A 26,303-nucleotide genomic window follows, 5' to 3' on the forward strand; every position below is an offset into this window, starting at 1 on the left:
AGATTCTCATTTAATCCTCCGTGGGTGAGAATTTGAGTTTGAGAATTGGAGACCAAAATGATGAGTTGCACTGACTGGTTTATGAACGTCTATTCATTTAGCGTTTTAATGACCATGTTTGCACACTGATTGGTGTAAAAAAATAAAATAAAACTAAATAATAATAATAATCTAGCACACCTGTGCAGGTTTGACATGACATGACAGGTAGCTGTCTTGTGGGTGGTGCTGAATCCTGTTAAATGACATGAGGGTCTCATGCCTATACACAAGGGTGTGTCATTGCTGTTGCTTGACCATGCATTGGTTTCTGTGGTCAGTGAATGATAAAAACAAAATTTACCATCCATTGATGGATGGGAAATCCGCCATGAGGCATTTGTTTTTAGAAACTGCTGCTCACAACCAATGTTGCAATGGAGTGTCTCCATCTGCTGGTGGTATTGGAAAGGCATTAGTGCTATGACAGGGTCTGAAGAAGAAGAAGAAGAAGAAGAAGACGGAAAAAAACATATATATATAAAAAGAAAAAGAGAGAGAGAGACTGACTTAGTGAGCGAGTGAGTGAGAGAGTGAGAGTGAGTGAGAGTGAATGAGTGAGTGAGTGATTGAGTGAGTGAGTGAGTGAGTGAGAACAAATGAGTTAAAGCAAGTGAGTGAGAGAGATCGAATGAATGAAAGTCTGAATGACAGAAAGAAAAAAGGATGAAGAAAGAAGCATGAAGAAAAAAAAATGTATATGGAGTTGCTGACATGAGTGCAATCTACAAAGCCGTTGAGGCTGATCCTCATGGGAGGATTATTGCACCAGGACCCTTAGCACTTTTAAAATGCCATTCAATGCCACGGGCTAGATGTAAACTGCAGATGACCATGTTGTGGTAGTTACCATGGATACCCAAGTGATGTGTGAGCTAACACATTGGCCCAACAGATTCCAAGAAGGCCAGAATCACCAGCGGCACCACCATCGATTGTCAGGTCACCCGGATTCAGCAAATACCAGAGTCCAAAATGATGCAGGTTTATACTGTTAATTTTCAGTTTATCGTTACAGTTGGTGTTATTCCATGTCGGAAGGGACGCAGCTACAGCCAGTGGGGTAACTAGAGACAGGCAGGCAGCTATGTGCAACAAAGGTAGGCGTGTTGTTTTCATATGCAGATCTGAAATATTGTCTTATATGCAAGAGGAGGAGTGATGGGGGTTCAGGCAAAAGCCAGGCTATGGATTGCATTGCTAAATGCTCCATCAGAGTGCAATGGTCGCCTGTCCTTTTTTTAAGTGATGATGTGGGTTTAGCCTGTGCTGTATGTATGTATGGGTGGCTGACTGCCACCCACCCAGAAAGTGTATGGGAGGCTGGTTGGCTGCCAGCCTTCCTTCCATTCCTATGAGTAATGTGAGTGCTCATGAAGGGGACATGGTTGGGTCCACCCCTTTCCCGGTTATCCCCTCTAGGCCTTTTGGCTTAGATCAAGTGTAAAAAAAGAAAGGATCTTGCGACAGATCGCATCCTGAGGCACGTTTTTTTTTTGTGTGAATACTTGCACTTGGGTGACTTGTGAGCACATACTGATACATACGTTCCCTATCTGGGGACCATAAATAAAATGGATTTTTGAGAAAGGGAGCTGATTTGGAAGCTTGCTTCTGTCGCCCTATGCATTGACCCGATGTGGCAGTATCTTCGGGTAGTGAACAGTGCACCACCCCATTCCAGTGTTAAACAAGAAAGATTCTCATTTAATCCTCCGTGGGTGAGAATTTGAGTTTGAGAATTGGAGACCAAAATGATGAGTTGCACTGACTGGTTTATGAACGTCTATTCATTTAGCGTTTTAATGACCATGTTTGCACACTGATTGGTGTAAAAAATAAAATAAAACTAAATAATAATAATCTAGCACACCTGTGCAGGTTTGACATGACATGACAGGTAGCTGTCTTGTGGGTGGTGCTGAATCCTGTTAAATGACATGAGGGTCTCATGCCTATACACAAGGGTGTGTCATTGCTGTTGCTTGACCATGCATTGGTTTCTGTGGTCAGTGAATGATAAAAACAAAATTTACCATCCATTGATGGATGGGAAATCCGCCATGAGGCATTTGTTTTTAGAAACTGCTGCTCACAACCAATGTTGCAATGGAGTGTCTCCATCTGCTGGTGGTATTGGAAAGGCATTAGTGCTATGACAGGGTCTGAAGAAGAAGAAGAAGAAGACGGAAAAAAATATATATAAAAAGAAAAAGAGAGAGAGAGATTGACTTAGTGAGCGAGTGAGTGAGAGAGTGAGAGTGAGTGAGAACAAATGAGTTAAAGCAAGTGAGTGAGAGAGATCGAATGAATGAAAGTCTGAATGACAGAAAGAAAAAAGGATGAAGAAAGAAGCATGAAGAAAAAAAAATGTATATGGAGTTGCTGACATGAGTGCAATCTACAAAGCCGTTGAGGCTGATCCTCATGGGAGGATTATTGCACCAGGACCCTTAGCACTTTTAAAATGCCATTCAATGCCACGGGCTAGATGTAAACTGCAGATGACCATGTTGTGGTAGTTACCATGGATACCCAAGTGATGTGTGAGCTAACACATAGGCCCAACAGATTCCAAGAAGGCCAGAATCACCAGCGGCACCACCATCGATTGTCAGGTCACCCGGATTCAGCAAATACCAGAGTCCAAAATGATGCATGTTTATACTGTTAATTTTCAGTTTATCGTTACAGTTGGTGTTATTCCATGTCGGAAGGGACGCAGCTACAGCCAGTGGGGTAACTAGAGACAGGCAGGCAGCTATGTGCAACAAAGGTAGGCGTGTTGTTTTCATATGCAGATCTGAAATATTGTCTTATATGCAAGAGGAGGAGTGATGGGGGTTCAGGCAAAAGCCAGGCTATGGATTGCATTGCTAAATGCTCCATCAGAGTGCAATGGTCGCCTGTCCTTTTTTTAAGTGATGATGTGGGTTTAGCCTGTGCTGTATGTATGTATGGGTGGCTGACTGCCACCCACCCAGAAAGTGTATGGGAGGCTGGTTGGCTGCCAGCCTTCCTTCCATTCCTATGAGTAATGTGAGTGCTCATGAAGGGGACATGGTTGGGTCCTCCCCTTTCCCGGTTATCCCCTCTAGGCCTTTTGGCTTAGATCAAGTGTAAAAAAAGAAGGGATCTTGCGACAGATCGCATCCTGAGGCACGTTTTTTTTTGTGTGAATACTTGCACTTGGGTGACTTGTGAGCACATACTGATACATACGTTCCCTATCTGGGGACCATAAATTAAATGGATTTTTGAGAAAGGGAGCTGATTTGGAAGCTTGCTTCTGTCGCCCTATGCATTGACCCGATGTGGCAGTATCTTCGGGTAGTGAACAGTGCACCACCCCATTCCAGTGTTAAACAAGAAAGATTCTCATTTAATCCTCCGTGGGTGAGAATTTGAGTTTGAGAATTGGAGACCAAAATGATGAGTTGCACTGACTGGTTTATGAACGTCTATTCATTTGGCGTTTTAATGACCATGTTTGCACACTGATTGGTGTAAAAAAATAAAATAAAACTAAATAATAATAATCTAGCACACCTGTGCAGGTTTGACATGACATGACAGGTAGCTGTCTTGTGGATGGTGCTGAATCCTGTTAAATGACATGAGGGTCTCATGCCTATACACAAGGGTGTGTCATTGCTGTTGCTTGACCATGCATTGGTTTCTGTGGTCAGTGAATGATAAAAACAAAATTTACCATCCATTGATGGATGGGAAATCCGCCATGAGGCATTTGTTTTTAGAAACTGCTGCTCACAACCAATGTTGCAATGGAGTGTCTCCATCTGCTGGTGGTTTTGGAAAGGCATTAGTGCTATGAAAGGGTCTGAAGAAGAAGAAGAAGAAGAAGACGGAAAAAAATATATATAAAAAGAAAAAGAGAGAGAGAGAGAGAGACTGACTTAGTGAGCGAGTGAGTGAGAGAGTGAAAGTGAGTGAGAGTGAATGAGTGAGTGAGTGATTGAGTGAGTGAGTGAGTGAGTGAGTGAGTGAGAACAAATGAGTTAAAGCAAGTGAGTGAGAGAGATCGAATGAATGAAAGTCTGAATGACAGAAAGAAAAAAGGATGAAGAAAGAAGCATGAAGAAAAAAAAATGTATATGGAGTTGCTGACATGAGTGCAATCTACAAAGCCGTTGAGGCTGATCCTCATGGGAGGATTATTGCACCAGGACCCTTAGCACTTTTAAAATGCCATTCAATGCCACGGGCTAGATGTAAACTGCAGATGACCATGTTGTGGTAGTTACCATGGATACCCAAGTGATGTGTGAGCTAACACATAGGCCCAACAGATTCCAAGAAGGCCAGAATCACCAGCGGCACCACCATCGATTGTCAGGTCACCCGGATTCAGCAAATACCAGAGTCCAAAATGATGCAGGTTTATACTGTTAATTTTCAGTTTATCGTTACAGTTGGTGTTATTCCATGTCGGAAGGGACGCAGCTACAGCCAGTGGGGTAACTAGAGACAGGCAGGCAGCTATGTGCAACAAAGGTAGGCGTGTTGTTTTCATATGCAGATCTGAAATATTGTCTTATATGCAAGAGGAGGAGTGATGGGGGTTCAGGCAAAAGCCAGGCTATGGATTGCATTGCTAAATGCTCCATCAAAGTGCAATGGTCGCCTGTCCTTTTTTTAAGTGATGATGTGGGTTTAGCCTGTGCTGTATGTATGTATGGGTGGCTGACTGCCACCCACCCAGAAAGTGTATGGGAGGCTGGTTGGCTGCCAGCCTTCCTTCCATTCCTATGAGTAATGTGAGTGCTCATGAAGGGGACATGGTTGGGTCCACCCCTTTCCCGGTTATCCCCTCTAGGCCTTTTGGCTTAGATCAAGTGTAAAAAAAGAAAGGATCTTGTGACAGATCGCATCCTGAGGCACGTTTTTTTTTGTGTGAATACTTGCACTTGGGTGACTTGTAAGCACATACTGATACATACGTTCCCTATCTGGGGACCATAAATTAAATGGATTTTTGAGAAAGAGAGCTGATTTGGAAGCTTGCTTCTGTCGCCCTATGCATTGACCCGATGTGGCAGTATCTTCGGGTAGTGAACAGTGCACCACCCCATTCCAGTGTTAAACAAGAAAGATTCTCATTTAATCCTCCGTGGGTAAGAATTTGAGTTTGAGAATTGGAGACCAAAATGATGAGTTGCACTGACTGGTTTATGAACGTCTATTCATTTAGCATTTTAATGACCATGTTTGCACACTGATTGGTGTAAAAAAATAAAATAAAACTAAATAATAATAATCTAGCACACCTGTGCAGGTTTGACATGACATGACAGGTAGCTGTCTTGTGGGTGGTGCTGAATCCTGTTAAATGACATGAGGGTCTCATGCCTATACACAAGGGTGTGTCATTGCTGTTGCTTGACCATGCATTGGTTTCTGTGGTCAGTGAATGATAAAAACAAAATTTACCATCCATTGATGGATGGGAAATCCGCCATGAGGCATTTGTTTTTAGAAACTGCTGCTCACAACCAATGTTGCAATGGAGTGTCTCCATCTGCTGGTGGTATTGGAAAGGCATTAGTGCTATGACAGGGTCTGAAGAAGAAGAAGAAGAAGAAGAAGACGGAAAAAAATATATATAAAAAGAAAAAGAGAGAGAGAGAGAGACTGACTTAGTGAGCGAGTGAGTGAGAGAGTGAGAGTGAGTGAGAGTGAATGAGTGAGTGAGTGATTGAGTGAGTGAGTGAGTGAGTGAGAACAAATGAGTTAAAGCAAGTGAGTGAGAGAGATCGAATGAATGAAAGTCTGAATGACAGAAAGAAAAAAGGATGAAGAAAGAAGCATGAAGAAAAAAAAATGTATATGGAGTTGCTGACATGAGTGCAATCTACAAAGCCGTTGAGGCTGATCCTCATGGGAGGATTATTGCACCAGGACCCTTAGCACTTTTAAAATGCCATTCAATGCCACGGGCTAGATGTAAACTGCAGATGACCATGTTGTGGTAGTTACCATGGATACCCAAGTGATGTGTGAGCTAACACATAGGCCCAACAGATTCCAAGAAGGCCAGAATCACCAGCGGCACCACCATCGATTGTCAGGTCACCCGGATTCAGCAAATACCAGAGTCCAAAATGATGCAGGTTTATACTGTTAATTTTCAGTTTATCGTTACAGTTGGTGTTATTCCATGTCGGAAGGGACGCAGCTACAGCCAGTGGGGTAACTAGAGACAGGCAGGCAGCTATGTGCAACAAAGGTAGGCGTGTTGTTTTCATATGCAGATCTGAAATATTGTCTTATATGCAAGAGGAGGAGTGATGGGGGTTCAGGCAAAAGCCAGGCTATGGATTGCATTGCTAAATGCTCCATCAGAGTGCAATGGTCGCCTGTCCTTTTTTTAAGTGATGATGTGGGTTTAGCCTGTGCTGTATGTATGTATGGGTGGCTGACTGCCACCCACCCAGAAAGTGTATGGGAGGCTGGTTGGCTGCCAGCCTTCCTTCCATTCCTATGAGTAATGTGAGTGCTCATGAAGGGGACATGGTTGGGTCCACCCCTTTCCCGGTTATCCCCTCTAGGCCTTTTGGCTTAGATCAAGTGTAAAAAAAGAAAGGATCTTGTGACAGATCGCATCCTGAGGCACGTTTTTTTTTGTGTGAATACTTGCACTTGGGTGACTTGTGAGCACATACTGATACATACGTTCCCTATCTGGGGACCATAAATTAAATGGATTTTTGAGAAAGGGAGCTGATTTGGAAGCTTGCTTCTGTCGCCCTATGCATTGACCCGATGTGGCAGTATCTTCGGGTAGTGAACAGTGCACCACCCCATTCCAGTGTTAAACAAGAAAGATTCTCATTTAATCCTCCGTGGGTGAGAATTTGAGTTTGAGAATTGGAGACCAAAATGATGAGTTGCACTGACTGGTTTATGAACGTCTATTCATTTAGCGTTTTAATGACCATGTTTGCACACTGATTGGTGTAAAAAAATAAAATAAAACGAAATAATAATAATCTAGCACACCTGTGCAGGTTTGACATGACATGACAGGTAGCTGTCTTGTGGGTGGTGCTGAATCCTGTTAAATGACATGAGGGTCTCATGCCTATACACAAGGGTGTGTCATTGCTGTTGCTTGACCATGCATTGGTTTCTGTGGTCAGTGAATGATAAAAACAAAATTTACCATCCATTGATGGATGGGAAATCCGCCATGAGGCATTTGTTTTTAGAAACTGCTGCTCACAACCAATGTTGCAATGGAGTGTCTCCATCTGCTGGTGGTATTGGAAAGGCATTAGTGCTATGACAGGGTCTGAAGAAGAAGAAGAAGAAGAAGACGGAAAAAAATATATATAAAAAGAAAAAGAGAGAGAGAGAGAGAGACTGACTTAGTGAGCGAGTGAGTGAGAGAGTGAGAGTGAGTGAGAGTGAATGAGTGAGTGAGTGATTGAGTGAGTGAGTGAGAACAAATGAGTTAAAGCAAGTGAGTGAGAGAGATCGAATGAATGAAAGTCTGAATGACAGAAAGAAAAAAGGATGAAGAAAGAAGCATGAAGAAAAAAAAATGTATATGGAGTTGCTGACATGAGTGCAATCTACAAAGCCGTTGAGGCTGATCCTCATGGGAGGATTATTGCACCAGGACCCTTAGCACTTTTAAAATGCCATTCAATGCCACGGGCTAGATGTAAACTGCAGATGACCATGTTGTGGTAGTTACCATGGATACCCAAGTGATGTGTGAGCTAACACATAGGCCCAACAGATTCCAAGAAGGCCAGAATCACCAGCGGCACCACCATCGATTGTCAGGTCACCCGGATTCAGCAAATACCAGAGTCCAAAATGATGCAGGTTTATACTGTTAATTTTCAGTTTATCGTTACAGTTGGTGTTATTCCATGTCGGAAGGGACGCAGCTACAGCCAGTGGGGTAACTAGAGACAGGCAGGCAGCTATGCGCAACAAAGGTAGGCGTGTTGTTTTCATATGCAGATCTGAAATATCGTCTTATATGCAAGAGGAGGAGTGATGGGGGTTCAGGCAAAAGCCAGGCTATGGATTGCATTGCTAAATGCTCCATCAGAGTGCAATGGTTGCCTGTCCTTTTTTTAAGTGATGATGTGGGTTTAGCCTGTGCTGTATGTATGTATGGGTGGCTGACTGCCACCCACCCAGAAAGTGTATGGGAGGCTGGTTGGCTGCCAGCCTTCCTTCCATTCCTATGAGTAATGTGAGTGCTCATGAAGGGGACATGGTTGGGTCCACCCCTTTCCCGGTTATCCCCTCTAGGCCTTTTGGCTTAGATCAAGTGTAAAAAAAGAAAGGATCTTGCGACAGATCGCATCCTGAGGCACGTTTTTTTTTTTGTGTGAATACTTGCACTTGGGTGACTTGTGAGCACATACTGATACATACGTTCCCTATCTGGGGACCATAAATTAAATGGATTTTTGAGAAAGGGAGCTGATTTGGAAGCTTGCTTCTGTCGCCCTATGCATTGACCCGATGTGGCAGTATCTTCGGGTAGTGAACAGTGCACCACCCCATTCCAGTGTTAAACAAGAAAGATTCTCATTTAATCCTCCGTGGGTGAGAATTTGAGTTTGAGAATTGGAGACCAAAATGATGAGTTGCACTGACTGGTTTATGAACGTTTATTCATTTAGCGTTTTAATGACCATGTTTGCACACTGATTTGTGTAAAAAAATAAAATAAAACTAAATAATAATAATCTAGCACACCTGTGCAGGTTTGACATGACATGACAGGTAGCTGTCTTGTGGGTGGTGCTGAATCCTGTTAAATGACATGAGGGTCTCATGCCTATACACAAGGGTGTGTCATTGCTGTTGCTTGACCATGCATTGGTTTCTGTGGTCAGTGAATGATAAAAACAAAATTTACCATCCATTGATGGATGGGAAATCCGCCATGAGGCATTTGTTTTTAGAAACTGCTGCTCACAACCAATGTTGCAATGGAGTGTCTCCATCTGCTGGTGGTATTGGAAAGGCATTAGTGCTATGACAGGGTCTGAAGAAGAAGACGGAAAAAAATATATATAAAAAGAAAAAGAGAGAGAGAGAGAGAGACTGACTTAGTGAGCAAGTGAGTGAGAGAGTGAGAGTGAGTGAGAGTGAATGAGTGAGTGAGTGATTGAGTGAGTGAGTGAGTGAGAACAAATGAGTTAAAGCAAGTGAGTGAGAGAGATCGAATGAATGAAAGTCTGAATGACAGAAAGAAAAAAGGATGAAGAAAGAAGCATGAAGAAAAAAAAATGTATATGGAGTTGCTGACATGAGTGCAATCTACAAAGCCGTTGAGGCTGATCCTCATGGGAGGATTATTGCACCAGGACCCTTAGCACTTTTAAAATGCCATTCAATGCCACGGGCTAGATGTAAACTGCAGATGACCATGTTGTGGTAGTTACCATGGATACCCAAGTGATGTGTGAGCTAACACATAGGCCCAACAGATTCCAAGAAGGCCAGAATCACCAGCGGCACCACCATCGATTGTCAGGTCACCCGGATTCAGCAAATACCAGAGTCCAAAATGATGCAGGTTTATACTGTTAATTTTCAGTTTATCGTTACAGTTGGTGTTATTCCATGTCGGAAGGGACGCAGCTACAGCCAGTGGGGTAACTAGAGACAGGCAGGCAGCTATGTGCAACAAAGGTAGGCGTGTTGTTTTCATATGCAGATCTGAAATATTGTCTTATATGCAAGAGGAGGAGTGATGGGGGTTCAGGCAAAAGCCAGGCTATGGATTGCATTGCTAAATGCTCCATCAGAGTGCAATGGTCGCCTGTCCTTTTTTTAAGTGATGATGTGGGTTTAGCCTGTGCTGTATGTATGTATGGGTGGCTGACTGCCACCCACCCAGAAAGTGTATGGGAGGCTGGTTGGCTGCCAGCCTTCCTTCCATTCCTATGAGTAATGTGAGTGCTCATGAAGGGGACATGGTTGGGTCCACCCCTTTCCCGGTTATCCCCTCTAGGCCTTTTGGCTTAGATCAAGTGTAAAAAAAGAAAGGATCTTGTGACAGATCGCATCCTGAGGCACGTTTTTTTTTGTGTGAATACTTGCACTTGGGTGACTTGTAAGCACATACTGATACATACGTTCCCTATCTGGGGACCATAAATTAAATGGATTTTTGAGAAAGAGAGCTGATTTGGAAGCTTGCTTCTGTCGCCCTATGCATTGACCCGATGTGGCAGTATCTTCGGGTAGTGAACAGTGCACCACCCCATTCCAGTGTTAAACAAGAAAGATTCTCATTTAATCCTCCGTGGGTAAGAATTTGAGTTTGAGAATTGGAGACCAAAATGATGAGTTGCACTGACTGGTTTATGAACGTCTATTCATTTAGCATTTTAATGACCATGTTTGCACACTGATTGGTGTAAAAAAATAAAATAAAACTAAATAATAATAATCTAGCACACCTGTGCAGGTTTGACATGACATGACAGGTAGCTGTCTTGTGGGTGGTGCTGAATCCTGTTAAATGACATGAGGGTCTCATGCCTATACACAAGGGTGTGTCATTGCTGTTGCTTGACCATGCATTGGTTTCTGTGGTCAGTGAATGATAAAAACAAAATTTACCATCCATTGATGGATGGGAAATCCGCCATGAGGCATTTGTTTTTAGAAACTGCTGCTCACAACCAATGTTGCAATGGAGTGTCTCCATCTGCTGGTGGTATTGGAAAGGCATTAGTGCTATGACAGGGTCTGAAGAAGAAGAAGAAGACGGAAAAAAATATATATAAAAAGAAAAAGAGAGAGAGAGAGAGAGACTGACTTAGTGAGCGAGTGAGTGAGAGAGTGAGAGTGAGTGAGAGTGAATGAGTGAGTGAGTGATTGAGTGAGTGAGTGAGAACAAATGAGTTAAAGCAAGTGAGTGAGAGAGATCGAATGAATGAAAGTCTGAATGACAGAAAGAAAAAAGGATGAAGAAAGAAGCATGAAGAAAAAAAAATGTATATGGAGTTGCTGACATGAGTGCAATCTACAAAGCCGTTGAGGCTGATCCTCATGGGAGGATTATTGCACCAGGACCCTTAGCACTTTTAAAATGCCATTCAATGCCACGGGCTAGATGTAAACTGCAGATGACCATGTTGTGGTAGTTACCATGGATACCCAAGTGATGTGTGAGCTAACACATAGGCCCAACAGATTCCAAGAAGGCCAGAATCACCAGCGGCACCACCATCGATTGTCAGGTCACCCGGATTCAGCAAATACCAGAGTCCAAAATGATGCAGGTTTATACTGTTAATTTTCAGTTTATCGTTACAGTTGGTGTTATTCCATGTCGGAAGGGACGCAGCTACAGCCAGTGGGGTAACTAGAGACAGGCAGGCAGCTATGTGCAACAAAGGTAGGCGTGTTGTTTTCATATGCAGATCTGAAATATCGTCTTATATGCAAGAGGAGGAGTGATGGGGGTTCAGGCAAAAGCCAGGCTATGGATTGCATTGCTAAATGCTCCATCAGAGTGCAATGGTTGCCTGTCCTTTTTTTAAGTGATGATGTGGGTTTAGCCTGTGCTGTATGTATGTATGGGTGGCTGACTGCCACCCACCCAGAAAGTGTATGGGAGGCTGGTTGGCTGCCAGCCTTCCTTCCATTCCTATGAGTAATGTGAGTGCTCATGAAGGGGACATGGTTGGGTCCACCCCTTTCCCGGTTATCCCCTCTAGGCCTTTTGGCTTAGATCAAGTGTAAAAAAAGAAAGGATCTTGCGACAGATCGCATCCTGAGGCACGTTTTTTTTTTTGTGTGAATACTTGCACTTGGGTGACTTGTGAGCACATACTGATACATACGTTCCCTATCTGGGGACCATAAATTAAATGGATTTTTGAGAAAGGGAGCTGATTTGGAAGCTTGCTTCTGTCGCCCTATGCATTGACCCGATGTGGCAGTATCTTCGGGTAGTGAACAGTGCACCACCCCATTCCAGTGTTAAACAAGAAAGATTCTCATTTAATCCTCCGTGGGTGAGAATTTGAGTTTGAGAATTGGAGACCAAAATGATGAGTTGCACTGACTGGTTTATGAACGTCTATTCATTTAGCGTTTTAATGACCATGTTTGCACACTGATTGGTGTAAAAAAATAAAATAAAACTAAATAATAATAATCTAGCACACCTGTGCAGGTTTGACATGACATGACAGGTAGCTGTCTTGTGGGTGGTGCTGAATCCTGTTAAATGACATGAGGGTCTCATGCCTATACACAAGGGTGTGTCATTGCTGTTGCTTGACCATGCATTGGTTTCTGTGGTCAGTGAATGATAAAAACAAAATTTACCATCCATTGATGGATGGGAAATCCGCCATGAGGCATTTGTTTTTAGAAACTGCTGCTCACAACCAATGTTGCAATGGAGTGTCTCCATCTGCTGGTGGTATTGGAAAGGCATTAGTGCTATGACAGGGTCTGAAGAAGAAGAAGAAGAAGAAGACGGAAAAAAATATATATAAAAAGAAAAAGAGAGAGAGAGAGACTGACTTAGTGAGCGAGTGAGTGAGAGAGTGAGAGTGAGTGAGAGTGAATGAGTGAGTGAGTGATTGAGTGAGTGAGTGAGAACAAATGAGTTAAAGCAAGTGAGTGAGAGAGATCGAATGAATGAAAGTCTGAATGACAGAAAGAAAAAAGGATGAAGAAAGAAGCATGAAGAAAAAAAAATGTATATGGAGTTGCTGACATGAGTGCAATCTACAAAGCCGTTGAGGCTGATCCTCATGGGAGGATTATTGCACCAGGACCCTTAGCACTTTTAAAATGCCATTCAATGCCACGGGCTAGATGTAGACTGCAGATGACCATGTTGTGGTAGTTACCATGGATACCCAAGTGATGTGTGAGCTAACACATAGGCCCAACAGATTCCAAGAAGGCCAGAATCACCAGCGGCACCACCATCGATTGTCAGGTCACCCGGATTCAGCAAATACCAGAGTCCAAAATGATGCAGGTTTATACTGTTAATTTTCAGTTTATCGTTACAGTTGGTGTTATTCCATGTCGGAAGGGACGCAGCTACAGCCAGTGGGGTAACTAGAGACAGGCAGGCAGCTATGTGCAACAAAGGTAGGCGTGTTGTTTTCATATGCAGATCTGAAATATTGTCTTATATGCAAGAGGAGGAGTGATGGGGGTTCAGGCAAAAGCCAGGCTATGGATTGCATTGCTAAATGCTCCATCAGAGTGCAATGGTTGCCTGTCCTTTTTTTAAGTGATGATGTGGGTTTAGCCTGTGCTGTATGTATGTATGGGTGGCTGACTGCCACCCACCCAGAAAGTGTATGGGAGGCTGGTTGGCTGCCAGCCTTCCTTCCATTCCTATGAGTAATGTGAGTGCTCATGAAGGGGACATGGTTGGGTCCACCCCTTTCCCGGTTATCCCCTCTAGGCCTTTTGGCTTAGATCAAGTGTAAAAAAAGAAAGGATCTTGTGACAGATCGCATCCTGAGGCACGTTTTTTTTTGTGTGAATACTTGCACTTGGGTGACTTGTAAGCACATACTGATACATACGTTCCCTATCTGGGGACCATAAATTAAATGGATTTTTGAGAAAGAGAGCTGATTTGGAAGCTTGCTTCTGTCGCCCTATGCATTGACCCGATGTGGCAGTATCTTCGGGTAGTGAACAGTGCACCACCCCATTCCAGTGTTAAACAAGAAAGATTCTCATTTAATCCTCCGTGGGTAAGAATTTGAGTTTGAGAATTGGAGACCAAAATGATGAGTTGCACTGACTGGTTTATGAACGTCTATTCATTTAGCATTTTAATGACCATGTTTGCACACTGATTGGTGTAAAAAAATAAAATAAAACGAAATAATAATAATCTAGCACACCTGTGCAGGTTTGACATGACATGACAGGTAGCTGTCTTGTGGGTGGTGCTGAATCCTGTTAAATGACATGAGGGTCTCATGCCTATACACAAGGGTGTGTCATTGCTGTTGCTTGACCATGCATTGGTTTCTGTGGTCAGTGAATGATAAAAACAAAATTTACCATCCATTGATGGATGGGAAATCCGCCATGAGGCATTTGTTTTTAGAAACTGCTGCTCACAACCAATGTTGCAATGGAGTGTCTCCATCTGCTGGTGGTATTGGAAAGGCATTAGTGCTATGACAGGGTCTGAAGAAGAAGAAGAAGACGGAAAAAAATATATATAAAAAGAAAAAGAGAGAGAGAGACTGACTTAGTGAGCGAGTGAGTGAGAGAGTGAGAGTGAGTGAGAACAAATGAGTTAAAGCAAGTGAGTGAGAGAGATCGAATGAATGAAAGTCTGAATGACAGAAAGAAAAAAGGATGAAGAAAGAAGCATGAAGAAAAAAAAATGTATATGGAGTTGCTGACATGAGTGCAATCTACAAAGCCGTTGAGGCTGATCCTCATGGGAGGATTATTGCACCAGGACCCTTAGCACTTTTAAAATGCCATTCAATGCCACGGGCTAGATGTAAACTGCAGATGACCATGTTGTGGTAGTTACCATGGATACCCAAGTGATGTGTGAGCTAACACATAGGCCCAACAGATTCCAAGAAGGCCAGAATCACCAGCGGCACCACCATCGATTGTCAGGTCACCCGGATTCAGCAAATACCAGAGTCCAAAATGATGCAGGTTTATACTGTTAATTTTCAGTTTATCGTTACAGTTGGTGTTATTCCATGTCGGAAGGGACGCAGCTACAGCCAGTGGGGTAACTAGAGACAGGCAGGCAGCTATGTGCAACAAAGGTAGGCGTGTTGTTTTCATATGCAGATCTGAAATATTGTCTTATATGCAAGAGGAGGAGTGATGGGGGTTCAGGCAAAAGCCAGGCTATGGATTGCATTGCTAAATGCTCCATCAGAGTGCAATGGTCGCCTGTCCTTTTTTTAAGTGATGATGTGGGTTTAGCCTGTGCTGTATGTATGTATGGGTGGCTGACTGCCACCCACCCAGAAAGTGTATGGGAGGCTGGTTGGCTGCCAGCCTTCCTTCCATTCCTATGAGTAATGTGAGTGCTCATGAAGGGGACATGGTTGGGTCCACCCCTTTCCCGGTTATCCCCTCTAGGCCTTTTGGCTTAGATCAAGTGTAAAAAAAGAAAGGATCTTGTGACAGATCGCATCCTGAGGCACGTTTTTTTTTGTGTGAATACTTGCACTTGGGTGACTTGTGAGCACATACTGATACATAAGTTCCCTATCTGGGGACCATAAATTAAATGGATTTTTGAGAAAGGGAGCTGATTTGGAAGCTTGCTTCTGTCGCCCTATGCATTGACCCGATGTGGCAGTATCTTCGGGTAGTGAACAGTGCACCACCCCATTCCAGTGTTAAACAAGAAAGATTCTCATTTAATCCTCCGTGGGTGAGAATTTGAGTTTGAGAATTGGAGACCAAAATGATGAGTTGCACTGACTGGTTTATGAACGTCTATTCATTTAGCATTTTAATGACCATGTTTGCACACTGATTGGTGTAAAAAAATAAAATAAAACTAAATAATAATAATCTAGCACACCTGTGCAGGTTTGACATGACATGACAGGTAGCTGTCTTGTGGGTGGTGCTGAATCCTGTTAAATGACATGAGGGTCTCATGCCTATACACAAGGGTGTGTCATTGCTGTTGCTTGACCATGCATTGGTTTCTGTGGTCAGTGAATGATAAAAACAAAATTTACCATCCATTGATGGATGGGAAATCCGCCATGAGGCATTTGTTTTTAGAAACTGCTGCTCACAACCAATGTTGCAATGGAGTGTCTCCATCTGCTGGTGGTATTGGAAAGGCATTAGTGCTATGACAGGGTCTGAAGAAGAAGAAGAAGAAGAAGAAGACGGAAAAAAATATATATAAAAAGAAAAAGAGAGAGAGAGAGAGACTGACTTAGTGAGCGAGTGAGTGAGAGAGTGAGAGTGAGTGAGAGTGAATGAGTGAGTGAGTGATTGAGTGAGTGAGTGAGTGAGTGAGAACAAATGAGTTAAAGCAAGTGAGTGAGAGAGATCGAATGAATGAAAGTCTGAATGACAGAAAGAAAAAAGGATGAAGAAAGAAGCATGAAGAAAAAAAAATGTATATGGAGTTGCTGACATGAGTGCAATCTACAAAGCCGTTGAGGCTGATCCTCATGGGAGGATTATTGCACCAGGACCCTTAGCACTTTTAAAATGCCATTCAATGCCACGGGCTAGATGTAAACTGCAGATGACCATGTTGTGGTAGTTACCATGGATACCCAAGTGATGTGTGAGCTAACACATAGGCCCAACAGATTCCAAGAAGGCCAGAATCACCAGCGGCACCACCATCGATTGTCAGGTCACCCGGATTCAGCAAATACCAGAGTCCAAAATGATGCAGGTTTATACTGTTAATTTTCAGTTTATCGTTACAGTTGGTGTTATTCCATGTCGGAAGGGACGCAGCTACAGCCAGTGGGGTAACTAGAGACAGGCAGGCAGCTATGTGCAACAAAGGTAGGCGTGTTGTTTTCATATGCAGATCTGAAATATTGTCTTATATGCAAGAGGAGGAGTGATGGGGGTTCAGGCAAAAGCCAGGCTATGGATTGCATTGCTAAATGCTCCATCAGAGTGCAATGGTCGCCTGTCCTTTTTTTAAGTGATGATGTGGGTTTAGCCTGTGCTGTATGTATGTATGGGTGGCTGACTGCCACCCACCCAGAAAGTGTATGGGAGGCTGGTTGGCTGCCAGCCTTCCTTCCATTCCTATGAGTAATGTGAGTGCTCATGAAGGGGACATGGTTGGGTCCACCCCTTTCCCGGTTATCCCCTCTAGGCCTTTTGGCTTAGATCAAGTGTAAAAAAAGAAAGGATCTTGCGACAGATCGCATCCTGAGGCACGTTTTTTTTTTGTGTGAATACTTGCACTTGGGTGACTTGTGAGCACATACTGATACATACGTTCCCTATCTGGGGACCATAAATTAAATGGATTTTTGAGAAAGGGAGCTGATTTGGAAGCTTGCTTCTGTCGCCCTATGCATTGACCCGATGTGGCAGTATCTTCGGGTAGTGAACAGTGCACCACCCCATTCCAGTGTTAAACAAGAAAGATTCTCATTTAATCCTCCGTGGGTGAGAATTTGAGTTTGAGAATTGGAGACCAAAATGATGAGTTGCACTGACTGGTTTATGAACGTCTATTCATTTAGCGTTTTAATGACCATGTTTGCACACTGATTGGTGTAAAAAAATAAAATAAAACTAAATAATAATAATCTAGCACACCTGTGCAGGTTTGACATGACATGACAGGTAGCTGTCTTGTGGGAGGTGCTGAATCCTGTTAAATGACATGAGGGTCTCATGCCTATACACAAGGGTGTGTCATTGCTGTTGCTTGACCATGCATTGGTTTCTGTGGTCAGTGAATGATAAAAACAAAATTTACCATCCATTGATGGATGGGAAATCCGCCATGAGGCATTTGTTTTTAGAAACTGCTGCTCACAACCAATGTTGCAATGGAGTGTCTCCATCTGCTGGTGGTATTGGAAAGGCATTAGTGCTATGACAGGGTCTGAAGAAGAAGAAGAAGAAGAAGAAGACGGAAAAAAATATATATAAAAAGAAAAAGAGAGAGAGGGAGAGAGACTGACTTAGTGAGCGAGTGAGTGAGAGAGTGAGAGTGAGTGAGAGTGAATGAGTGAGTGAGTGATTGAGTGAGTGAGTGAGTGAGTGAGAACAAATGAGTTAAAGCAAGTGAGTGAGAGAGATCGAATGAATGAAAGTCTGAATGACAGAAAGAAAAAAGGATGAAGAAAGAAGCATGAAGAAAAAAAAATGTATATGGAGTTGCTGACATGAGTGCAATCTACAAAGCCGGTGAGGCTGATCCTCATGGGAGGATTATTGCACCAGGACCCTTAGCACTTTTAAAATGCCATTCAATGCCACGGGCTAGATGTAAACTGCAGATGACCATGTTGTGGTAGTTACCATGGATACCCAAGTGATGTGTGAGCTAACACATAGGCCCAACAGATTCCAAGAAGGCCAGAATCACCAGCGGCACCACCATCGATTGTCAGGTCACCCGGATTCAGCAAATACCAGAGTCCAAAATGATGCAGGTTTATACTGTTAATTTTCAGTTTATCGTTACAGTTGGTGTTATTCCATGTCGGAAGGGACACAGCTACAGCCAGTGGGGTAACTAGAGACAGGCAGGCAGCTATGTGCAACAAAGGTAGGCGTGTTGTTTTCATATGCAGATCTGAAATATTGTCTTATATGCAAGAGGAGGAGTGATGGGGGTTCAGGCAAAAGCCAGGCTATGGATTGCATTGCTAAATGCTCCATCAGAGTGCAATGGTCGCCTGTCCTTTTTTTAAGTGATGATGTGGGTTTAGCCTGTGCTGTATGTATGTATGGGTGGCTGACTGCCACCCACCCAGAAAGTGTATGGGAGGCTGGTTGGCTGCCAGCCTTCCTTCCATTCCTATGAGTAATGTGAGTGCTCATGAAGGGGACATGGTTGGGTCCACCCCTTTCCCGGTTATCCCCTCTAGGCCTTTTGGCTTAGATCAAATGTAAAAAAAAGAAAGGATCTTGCGACAGATCGCATCCTGAGGCACGTTTTTTTTTTGTGTGAATACTTGCACTTGGGTGACTTGTGAGCACATACTGATACATACGTTCCCTATCTGGGGACCATAAATTAAATGGATTTTTGAGAAAGGGAGCTGATTTGGAAGCTTGCTTCTGTCGCCCTATGCATTGACCCGATGTGGCAGTATCTTCGGGTAGTGAACAGTGCACCACCCCATTCCAGTGTTAAACAAGAAAGATTCTCATTTAATCCTCCGTGGGTGAGAATTTGAGTTTGAGAATTGGAGACCAAAATGATGAGTTGCACTGACTGGTTTATGAACGTCTATTCATTTAGCGTTTTAATGACCATGTTTGCACACTGATTGGTGTAAAAAAATAAAATAAAACGAAATAATAATAATCTAGCACACCTGTGCAGGTTTGACATGACATGACAGGTAGCTGTCTTGTGGGTGGTGCTGAATCCTGTTAAATGACATGAGGGTCTCATGCCTATACACAAGGGTGTGTCATTGCTGTTGCTTGACCATGCATTGGTTTCTGTGGTCAGTGAATGATAAAAACAAAATTTACCATCCATTGATGGATGGGAAATCCGCCATGAGGCATTTGTTTTTAGAAACTGCTGCTCACAACCAATGTTGCAATGGAGTGTCTCCATCTGCTGGTGGTATTGGAAAGGCATTAGTGCTATGACAGGGTCTGAAGAAGAAGAAGAAGAAGAAGAAGAAGACGGAAAAAAATATATATAAAAAGAAAAAGAGAGAGAGAGAGAGAGACTGACTTAGTGAGCGAGTGAGTGAGAGAGTGAGAGTGAGTGAGAGTGAATGAGTGAGTGAGTGATTGAGTGAGTGAGTGAGTGAGTGAGTGAGAACAAATGAGTTAAAGCAAGTGAGTGAGAGAGATCGAATGAATGAAAGTCTGAATGACAGAAAGAAAAAAGGATGAAGAAAGAAGCATGAAGAAAAAAAAATGTATATGGAGTTGCTGACATGAGTGCAATCTACAAAGCCATCGAGGCTGATCCTCATGGGAGGATTATTGCACCAGGACCCTTAGCACTTTTAAAATGCCATTCAATGCCACGGGCTAGATGTAAACTGCAGATGACCATGTTGTGGTAGTTACCATGGATACCCAAGTGATGTGTGAGCTAACACATAGGCCCAACAGATTCCAAGAAGGCCAGAATCACCAGCGGCACCACCATCGATTGTCAGGTCACCCGGATTCAGCAAATACCAGAGTCCAAAATGATGCAGGTTTATACTGTTAATTTTCAGTTTATCGTTACAGTTGGTGTTATTCCATGTCGGAAGGGACGCAGCTACAGCCAGTGGGGTAACTAGAGACAGGCAGGCAGCTATGTGCAACAAAGGTAGGCGTGTTGTTTTCATATGCAGATCTGAAATATTGTCTTATATGCAAGAGGAGGAGTGATGGGGGTTCAGGCAAAAGCCAGGCTATGGATTGCATTGCTAAATGCTCCATCAGAGTGCAATGGTCGCCTGTCCTTTTTTTAAGTGATGATGTGGGTTTAGCCTGTGCTGTATGTATGTATGGGTGGCTGACTGCCACCCACCCAGAAAGTGTATGGGAGGCTGGTTGGCTGCCAGCCTTCCTTCCATTCCTATGAGTAATGTGAGTGCTCATGAAGGGGACATGGTTGGGTCCACCTCTTTCCCGGTTATCTCCTCTAGGCCTTTTGGCTTAGATCAAGTGTAAAAAAAGAAAGGATCTTGCGACAGATCGCATCCTGAGGCACGTTTTTTTTTGTGTGAATACTTGCACTTGGGTGACTTGTGAGCACATACTGATACATACGTTCCCTATCTGGGGACCATAAATGAAATGGATTTTTGAGAAAGGGAGCTGATTTGGAAGCTTGCTTCTGTCGCCCTATGCATTGACCCGATGTGGCAGTATCTTCGGGTAGTGAACAGTGCACCACCCCATTCCAGTGTTAAACAAGAAAGATTCTCATTTAATCCTCCGTGGGTGAGAATTTGAGTTTGAGAATTGGAGACCAAAATGATGAGTTGCACTGACTGGTTTATGAACGTCTATTCATTTAGCGTTTTAATGACCATGTTTGCACACTGATTGGTGTAAAAAAATAAAATAAAACTAAATAATAATAATCTAGCACACCTGTGCAGGTTTGACATGACATGACAGGTAGCTGTCTTGTGGGTGGTGCTGAATCCTGTTAAATGACATGAGGGTCTCATGCCTATACACAAGGGTGTGTCATTGCTGTTGCTTGACCATGCATTGGTTTCTGTGGTCAGTGAATGATAAAAACAAAATTTACCATCCATTGATGGATGGGAAATCCGCCATGAGGCATTTGTTTTTAGAAACTGCTGCTCACAACCAATGTTGCAATGGAGTGTCTCCATCTGCTGGTGGTATTGGAAAGGCATTAGTGCTATGACAGGGTCTGAAGAAGAAGAAGAAGAAGAAGACGGAAAAAAATATATATAAAAAGAAAAAGAGAGAGAGAGAGAGAGACTGACTTAGTGAGCGAGTGAGTGAGAGAGTGAGAGTGAGTGAGAGTGAATGAGTGAGTGAGTGATTGAGTGAGTGAGTGAGTGAGTGAGTGAGAACAAATGAGTTAAAGCAAGTGAGTGAGAGAGATCGAATGAATGAAAGTCTGAATGACAGAAAGAAAAAAGGATGAAGAAAGAAGCATGAAGAAAAAAAAATGTATATGGAGTTGCTGACATGAGTGCAATCTACAAAGCCGTTGAGGCTGATCCTCATGGGAGGATTATTGCACCAGGACCCTTAGCACTTTTAAAATGCCATTCAATGCCACGGGCTAGATGTAAACTGCAGATGACCATGTTGTGGTAGTTACCATGGATACTCAAGTGATGTGTGAGCTAACACATAGGCCCAACAGATTCCAAGAAGGCCAGAATCACCAGCGGCACCACCATCGATTGTCAGGTCACCCGGATTCAGCAAATACCAGAGTCCAAAATGATGCAGGTTTATACTGTTAATTTTCAGTTTATCGTTACAGTTGGTGTTATTCCATGTCGGAAGGGACGCAGCTACAGCCAGTGGGGTAACTAGAGACAGGCAGGCAGCTATGTGCAACAAAGGTAGGCGTGTTGTTTTCATATGCAGATCTGAAATATTGTCTTATATGCAAGAGGAGGAGTGATGGGGGTTCAGGCAAAAGCCAGGCTATGGATTGCATTGCTAAATGCTCCATCAGAGTGCAATGGTCGCCTGTCCTTTTTTTAAGTGATGATGTGGGTTTAGCCTGTGCTGTATGTATGTATGGGTGGCTGACTGCCACCCACCCAGAAAGTGTATGGGAGGCTGGTTGGCTGCCAGCCTTCCTTCCATTCCTATGAGTAATGTGAGTGCTCATGAAGGGGACATGGTTGGGTCCACCCCTTTCCCGGTTATCCCCTCTAGGCCTTTTGGCTTAGATCAAGTGTAAAAAAAGAAAGGATCTTGCGACAGATCGCATCCTGAGGCACGTTTTTTTTTGTGTGAATACTTGCACTTGGGTGACTTGTGAGCACATACTGATACATACGTTCCCTATCTGGGGACCATAAATGAAATGGATTTTTGAGAAAGGGAGCTGATTTGGAAGCTTGCTTCTGTCGCCCTATGCATTGACCCGATGTGGCAGTATCTTCGGGTAGTGAACAGTGCACCACCCCATTCCAGTGTTAAACAAGAAAGATTCTCATTTAATCCTCCGTGGGTGAGAATTTGAGTTTGAGAATTGGAGACCAAAATGATGAGTTGCACTGACTGGTTTATGAACGTCTATTCATTTAGCGTTTTAATGACCATGTTTGCACACTGATTGGTGTAAAAAAATAAAATAAAACTAAATAATAATAATCTAGCACACCTGTGCAGGTTTGACATGACATGACAGGTAGCTGTCTTGTGGGTGGTGCTGAATCCTGTTAAATGACATGAGGGTCTCATGCCTATACACAAGGGTGTGTCATTGCTGTTGCTTGACCATGCATTGGTTTCTGTGGTCAGTGAATGATAAAAACAAAATTTACCATCCATTGATGGATGGGAAATCCGCCATGAGGCATTTGTTTTTAGAAACTGCTGCTCACAACCAATGTTGCAATGGAGTGTCTCCATCTGCTGGTGGTATTGGAAAGGCATTAGTGCTATGACAGGGTCTGAAGAAGAAGAAGAAGAAGAAGACGGAAAAAAATATATATAAAAAGAAAAAGAGAGAGAGAGAGAGAGACTGACTTAGTGAGCGAGTGAGTGAGAGAGTGAGAGTGAGTGAGAGTGAATGAGTGAGTGAGTGAGTGAGTGAGTGAGAACAAATGAGTTAAAGCAAGTGAGTGAGAGAGATCGAATGAATGAAAGTCTGAATGACAGAAAGAAAAAAGGATGAAGAAAGAAGCATGAAGAAAAAAAAATGTATATGGAGTTGCTGACATGAGTGCAATCTACAAAGCCGTTGAGGCTGATCCTCATGGGAGGATTATTGCACCAGGACCCTTAGCACTTTTAAAATGCCATTCAATGCCACGGGCTAGATGTAAACTGCAGATGACCATGTTGTGGTAGTTACCATGGATACTCAAGTGATGTGTGAGCTAACACATAGGCCCAACAGATTCCAAGAAGGCCAGAATCACCAGCGGCACCACCATCGATTGTCAGGTCACCCGGATTCAGCAAATACCAGAGTCCAAAATGATGCAGGTTTATACTGTTAATTTTCAGTTTATCGTTACAGTTGGTGTTATTCCATGTCGGAAGGGACGCAGCTACAGCCAGTGGGGTAACTAGAGACAGGCAGGCAGCTATGTGCAACAAAGGTAGGCGTGTTGTTTTCATATGCAGATCTGAAATATTGTCTTATATGCAAGAGGAGGAGTGATGGGGGTTCAGGCAAAAGCCAGGCTATGGATTGCATTGCTAAATGCTCCATCAGAGTGCAATGGTCGCCTGTCCTTTTTTTAAGTGATGATGTGGGTTTAGCCTGTGCTGTATGTATGTATGTATGGGTGGCTGACTGCCACCCACCCAGAGAGTGTATGGGAGGCTGGTTGGCTGCCAGCCTTCCTTCCATTCCTATGAGTAATGTGAGTGCTCATGAAGGGGACATGGTTGGGTCCACCCCTTTCCCGGTTATCCCCTCTAGGCCTTTTGGCTTAGATCAAGTGTAAAAAAAGAAAGGATCTTGCGACAGATCGCATCCTGAGGCACGTTTTTTTTTGTGTGAATACTTGCACTTGGGTGACTTGTGAGCACATACTGATACATACGTTCCCTATCTGGGGACCATAAATTAAATGGATTTTTGAGAAAGGGAGCTGATTTGGAAGCTTGCTTCTGTCGCCCTATGCATTGACCCGATGTGGCAGTATCTTCGGGTAGTGAACAGTGCACCACCCCATTCCAGTGTTAAACAAGAAAGATTCTCATTTAATCCTCCGTGGGTGAGAATTTGAGTGAGAATTGGAGACCAAAATGATGAGTTGCACTGACTGGTTTATGAACGTCTATTCATTTAGCGTTTTAATGACCATGTTTGCACACTGATTGGTGTAAAAAAATAAAATAAAACTAAATAATAATAATCTAGCACACCTGTGCAGGTTTGACATGACATGACAGGTAGCTGTCTTGTGGGTGGTGCTGAATCCTGTTAAATGACATGAGGGTCTCATGCCTATACACAAGGGTGTGTCATTGCTGTTGCTTGACCATGCATTGGTTTCTGTGGTCAGTGAATGATAAAAACAAAATTTACCATCCATTGATGGATGGGAAATCCGCCATGAGGCATTTGTTTTTAGAAACTGCTGCTCACAACCAATGTTGCAATGGAGTGTCTCCATCTGCTGGTGGTATTGGAAAGGCATTAGTGCTATGACAGGGTCTGAAGAAGAAGAAGAAGAAGACGGAAAAAAATATATATAAAAAGAAAAAGAGAGAGAGAGAGACTGACTTAGTGAGCGAGTGAGTGAGAGAGTGAGAGTGAGTGAGAGTGAATGAGTGAGTGAGTGATTGAGTGAGTGAGTGAGTGAGTGAGAACAAATGAGTTAAAGCAAGTGAGTGAGAGAGATCGAATGAATGAAAGTCTGAATGACAGAAAGAAAAAAGGATGAAGAAAGAAGCATGAAGAAAAAAAAATGTATATGGAGTTGCTGACATGAGTGCAATCTACAAAGCCGTTGAGGCTGATCCTCATGGGAGGATTATTGCACCAGGACCCTTAGCACTTTTAAAATGCCATTCAATGCCACGGGCTAGATGTAAACTGCAGATGACCATGTTGTGGTAGTTACCATGGATACCCAAGTGATGTGTGAGCTAACACATAGGCCCAACAGATTCCAAGAAGGCCAGAATCACCAGCGGCACCACCATCGATTGTCAGGTCACCCGGATTCAGCAAATACCAGAGTCCAAAATGATGCAGGTTTATACTGTTAATTTTCAGTTTATCGTTACAGTTGGTGTTATTCCATGTCGGAAGGGACGCAGCTACAGCCAGTGGGGTAACTAGAGACAGGCAGGCAGCTATGTGCAACAAAGGTAGGCGTGTTGTTTTCATATGCAGATCTGAAATATTGTCTTATATGCAAGAGGAGGAGTGGTGGGGGTTCAGGCAAAAGCCAGGCTATGGATTGCATTGCTAAATGCTCCATCAGAGTGCAATGGTCGCCTGTCCTTTTTTTAAGTGATGATGTGGGTTTAGCCTGTGCTATATGTATGTATGGGTGGCTGACTGCCACCCACCCAGAAAGTGTATGGGAGGCTGGTTGGCTGCCAGCCTTCCTTCCATTCCTATGAGTAATGTGAGTGCTCATAAAGGGGACATGGTTGGGTCCACCCCTTTCCCGGTTATCCCCTCTAGGCCTTTTGGCTTAGATCAAGTGTAAAAAAAGAAAGGATCTTGCGACAGATCGCATCCTGAGGCACGTTTTTTTTGTGTGAATACTTGCACTTGGGTGACTTGTGAGCACATACTGATACATACGTTCCCTATCTGGGGACCATAAATTAAATGGATTTTTGAGAAAGGGAGCTGATTTGGAAGCTTGCTTCTGTCGCCCTATGCATTGACCCGATGTGGCAGTATTTTCGGGTAGTGAACAGTGCACCACCCCATTCCAGTGTTAAACAAGAAAGATTCTCATTTAATCCTCCGTGGGTGAGAATTTGAGTTTGAGAATTGGAGACCAAAATGATGAGTTGCACTGACTGGTTTATGAACGTCTATTCATTTAGCGTTTTAATGACCATGTTTGCACACTGATTGGTGTAAAAAAATAAAATAAAACTAAATAATAATAATCTAGCACACCTGTGCAGGTTTGACATGACATGACAGGTAGCTGTCTTGTGGGTGGTGCTGAATCCTGTTAAATGACATGAGGGTCTCATGCCTATACACAAGGGTGTGTCATTGCTGTTGCTTGACCATGCATTGGTTTCTGTGGTCAGTGAATGATAAAAACAAAATTTACCATCCATTGATGGATGGGAAATCCGCCATGAGGCATTTGTTTTTAGAAACTGCTGCTCACAACCAATGTTACAATGGAGTGTCTCCATCTGCTGGTGGTATTGGAAAGGCATTAGTGCTATGACAGGGTCTGAAGAAGAAG

General features: G+C 43.3%; 15 pseudogenes; all 15 read left to right on the forward strand.

Moving 5' to 3' along the window:
- Positions 1-1,450: 1,450 nt before the first annotated feature.
- Positions 1,451-1,715, forward strand: LOC130289368 (U2 spliceosomal RNA; annotated as a pseudogene).
- Positions 1,716-3,126: 1,411 nt separating this feature from the next.
- Positions 3,127-3,390, forward strand: LOC130287792 (U2 spliceosomal RNA; annotated as a pseudogene).
- Positions 3,391-4,865: 1,475 nt separating this feature from the next.
- Positions 4,866-5,129, forward strand: LOC130285946 (U2 spliceosomal RNA; annotated as a pseudogene).
- Positions 5,130-6,597: 1,468 nt separating this feature from the next.
- On the forward strand, positions 6,598-6,861 carry LOC130286585 (U2 spliceosomal RNA; annotated as a pseudogene).
- Positions 6,862-8,320: 1,459 nt separating this feature from the next.
- LOC130288356 (U2 spliceosomal RNA) lies at positions 8,321-8,586 on the forward strand (annotated as a pseudogene).
- A 1,451-nt stretch (positions 8,587-10,037) lies between these two features.
- LOC130285957 (U2 spliceosomal RNA) lies at positions 10,038-10,301 on the forward strand (annotated as a pseudogene).
- Positions 10,302-11,754: 1,453 nt separating this feature from the next.
- LOC130288357 (U2 spliceosomal RNA) lies at positions 11,755-12,020 on the forward strand (annotated as a pseudogene).
- A 1,455-nt stretch (positions 12,021-13,475) lies between these two features.
- On the forward strand, positions 13,476-13,739 carry LOC130285969 (U2 spliceosomal RNA; annotated as a pseudogene).
- Positions 13,740-15,148: 1,409 nt separating this feature from the next.
- LOC130287703 (U2 spliceosomal RNA) lies at positions 15,149-15,412 on the forward strand (annotated as a pseudogene).
- A 1,468-nt stretch (positions 15,413-16,880) lies between these two features.
- Positions 16,881-17,145, forward strand: LOC130288141 (U2 spliceosomal RNA; annotated as a pseudogene).
- A 1,470-nt stretch (positions 17,146-18,615) lies between these two features.
- Positions 18,616-18,881, forward strand: LOC130289701 (U2 spliceosomal RNA; annotated as a pseudogene).
- A 1,477-nt stretch (positions 18,882-20,358) lies between these two features.
- LOC130289477 (U2 spliceosomal RNA) lies at positions 20,359-20,622 on the forward strand (annotated as a pseudogene).
- A 1,471-nt stretch (positions 20,623-22,093) lies between these two features.
- LOC130289426 (U2 spliceosomal RNA) lies at positions 22,094-22,357 on the forward strand (annotated as a pseudogene).
- Positions 22,358-23,816: 1,459 nt separating this feature from the next.
- Positions 23,817-24,080, forward strand: LOC130287449 (U2 spliceosomal RNA; annotated as a pseudogene).
- A 1,458-nt stretch (positions 24,081-25,538) lies between these two features.
- On the forward strand, positions 25,539-25,801 carry LOC130287781 (U2 spliceosomal RNA; annotated as a pseudogene).
- Positions 25,802-26,303: the final 502 nt, after the last annotated feature.

The sequence above is a fragment of the Hyla sarda genome, chromosome 8 (assembly GCF_029499605.1).
Source record: "Hyla sarda isolate aHylSar1 chromosome 8, aHylSar1.hap1, whole genome shotgun sequence".
In the NCBI taxonomy this organism is placed as follows: Eukaryota; Metazoa; Chordata; class Amphibia; order Anura; family Hylidae; genus Hyla; species Hyla sarda.